The 3,185-nt window shown below is 38.8% G+C and overlaps 1 protein-coding gene across 1 annotated transcript in view; it reads left to right on the top strand.

The window, feature by feature from the left end:
- cherp (calcium homeostasis endoplasmic reticulum protein) overlaps positions 1 to 838 on the top strand; it is a gene marked incomplete at its 5' end in the record, with an annotated part of 11,259 nt that extends 10,421 nt beyond the window's left edge. Inside the window, 1 exon segment of the mRNA XM_035652933.1 lies at positions 806 to 838.
- Positions 839 to 3,185: the final 2,347 nt, after the last annotated feature.

Below are 3,185 nucleotides of genomic sequence, written 5' to 3'. Positions count from 1 at the left end.
AAAGTCCACCTCGGGAAACCTCAAGAGCGCCCCTTCAACTGACTGATCGCCCGTCAAACAAATCTCCCCATCCTTCCCCCCTCACGCCAACCAGACAAAGGATAAGAATGTTCACTGTCGGATTTTCCAAATCAGCAGTCCCCAAATCCTTGCGCTTTTTATTTTTATTTTTTTTTTGAGGTGACCAAAACCACCAGTAACCACCACATTTGCTGAACCGCCTGTTCGTTGGGGCGGGGGGGGGAAAAGGAGTCTTTTTGTTCTCTTGCTCCAGTGAAGAGCAAGAACAAGTCTGCCCAACCCGCAGAAATCCATTCCCTTTGCATTGCACTTACACTAGTAACACCACACGCACTCAACCAGGAGTGTGAATTTCAGCAGTCCTTTAAGGCTACACAAAGATGGATTGTTGCACTCGTACAGATTTTGGGGGTTGGAGTCTCTAAATAAGTGTAGACATCCTTTGGTGTGTAGGCTGATCCAGACTATGCCTCCAACACTGAAGAAAGCTGCAGAAAATGGGACAACAGTGGCATCAAGCGTAGTGCTTTTGAAAGTGATCAAACTCCTCCTTTAAGTACACATGCACGTCATAAAAAAAGTCTTTGAGAAAAGTAATCTAATTGCATTCTTGTAGTTCTTGGTTTTTACGGCAGTCTTTCCATTCTTCTTCCTTCAAGTGGTGCTAACCTTACACAATTGGGACACACGTCTCAGGAAGACAAAATTCTTCAAAACTCCCCATGGTTCTCCAATAAAATGCAACTGGTTTTTTGTCCAGAAATACCGGCCTACTCAATAAATCCCACAGATCTTACTGTGGAAATATTTTCGAATGTGTTTTGCTGTTTTTATGTTTTTATGTGTCTTTGAGTATCTAGAAAAGCCCTTATAAATAAAATGTATTATTATTACATGCGTTTGCTCAATTGTTGCTTATATATTGCTATATGCTCCTTGTTAGAATGTATAACTAGCAATAGCACAACATACGATCAAATAAGAAAAGCTATAAAATAATCTGGTATAATTGTAATAATGATTATTTCAAATATACTATGTATGACAGAAAACAATTTCAACTGATTAAAGGTTATATACAGTATATGAGATTGCTACTAGATTTCACAGTAGCAGCATCTCAGACCAAAACAATGGGGAATAAACTCACCAAAACCATCTTTGTTAGTCTGTCCACTGTCTTTCAAACAATCACCAGCTCTGGTTTAGTTTAAACTAATGTTAATCCCTGGGGACAAATGTGCCCTTCAAAGTACATCAGCTGAGACTGTTAGTGTCTGAGAAGTATCTCCCTACAGAGATAAAACTTTTGTTTAACCAGAATCACATCAACAACACCGACGTAGAAGATAAAAACAGCAGCTTCAGTTGCTCTACTCTGCTGCACAAAGAGACTGCAGACTGACTATGTGAACAAAGGGGGAGGCTGTGATAGCAACACAGGCAGAGGAAGTGTGACACCATGATTCCACTGTATCTTTACATAGAGAATTTGTTTGCTGCTATATTAATGTACTAAATCTCATATATAACCTTTAAAGCTGCACCACTATTTTTTAAAATGACAATGAATCAAATGGCTATTCACACTAGAGGTGAAGGGAGTTATTTTTTTATTCACATTATACAAAATGTGTTGTGTCAGCACTCTGCATAAAAGTAGTCAAGTGTTGAAGCACACTTATCTTCCTCACAGTGGAGTCATCTGTAGTTGAGAGGTTAAATATGAAATATGAAATATTTTATCCCTTATATCTGGCTTTCTAAAACAGGTGACCACTGAATTACGACTTGTAGACCATTTGTGGAATTTACAGTACAGTGAACTCTCTGAAACAGTAATATTTTGGATTGTTATGTAGTGTTAATTGTCAGCTATTTTTATTTAGTCTTAGTCATGTATCAAAAGTATTTTATCGTTATATATAGTTTTAGTAGAAACATGGTGCTTCAACATGGCGGATTCTGTGACGACCTACTGCCTCTGTAGATAAAGCCTCATTCTAACAAAAAATGTAAAATAGCTGATGTATGTTACTCTGTGAAATAGCAGTTTTAGTTGTAGTTCTTTTACCCGCCCCTTCAATATAGGCACCTGTAATTGATTGATGTGGGTTGTATGTTTAATGACTGTTTATTGTTACACACTTTGTGTGTAAGATTATTGTATGGCATGTCTGATGAAGCCTGTGCTTCGATGCTTTGTTTGCACACCTGCACTGTGAATAAATTAGTTTATGAAGAGGACAGCAAGCCTCTCAGTGCGTGGCAACTTACTTTTGTTTTTTGTAGCAGTGTTCATTGGAGTGCAGTGAATTCATGGGGCTCTTTTGCAGCCGGAGGGTGCCAGTGTAAATGACACAACAGCAGCTAAACCGTCATTATCAGCTGTTGTCAGAGGTGCAACCATGTTAGCATTTGCATACATTAGACTAAGTCAGCAGGGCTGTTTGCTCAGAGATAATGAAACCAGCAGTGACTCTGGACACCTGTAAGTGGCAACCTAAAACAGCTCACCTATCTGACAGTTCAGCACCGTATTTCAAATGGAAATCTGGCTCTGATGTCAGCTTCAACTGGAGGCCAAATATTGCCACATTGAATATTTGGATGAGATAGAAGCAATTTTCAAATCCCTGCATGTGTGCTGTAAGTCCACTACCTCAGTATCTCTGATAGCACTGTATCTCAGATCCAGAAGTGGGTTGTGGACAAGTCCTCCAAACTAAACAACAAAATGCATTGTATGAGCAAAGTCTCTAGAATGATCAAATGGCCCTATCAACATGATGATTTGTCTGTGCCTTCAAAACTGTTAAATATTACTGTTAAAGAGTAAATCTGTTTTATGATGTGACATCATTATGGTTGTTAATGAATTAATGAATTAAGATTTCATCAGGTTTAAGCACAAAGATAATTTGTCTAGGTTTAAGGATCTAACCTGACTGCCATCTGGGAAGCCTAGCAAGATGGATAATTGCGTCATTTCGTGATCTCTTGAGTCCAGCTGCCTCGCAAAGTTAGGAAAGATCATGGTGTGGATTAAAATGATTATCGCACAGATCCAGTTTTAGTTTGGATCTGATTCCAATACCTTATACTGACATGCCAATACTGATACAATTAAATTGGTAGTATTGTATGAGGGGCCGTCAGGGACA

The sequence above is a fragment of the Morone saxatilis genome, unplaced genomic scaffold, assembly GCF_004916995.1.
Source record: "Morone saxatilis isolate NCDOM2014 unplaced genomic scaffold, NCSU_SB_2.0 Contig12, whole genome shotgun sequence".
In the NCBI taxonomy this organism is placed as follows: domain Eukaryota; kingdom Metazoa; phylum Chordata; class Actinopteri; family Moronidae; genus Morone; species Morone saxatilis.
Note: the sequence above shows the minus strand (reverse complement) of the source record. Positions and strands in the feature narration are given on the sequence as shown.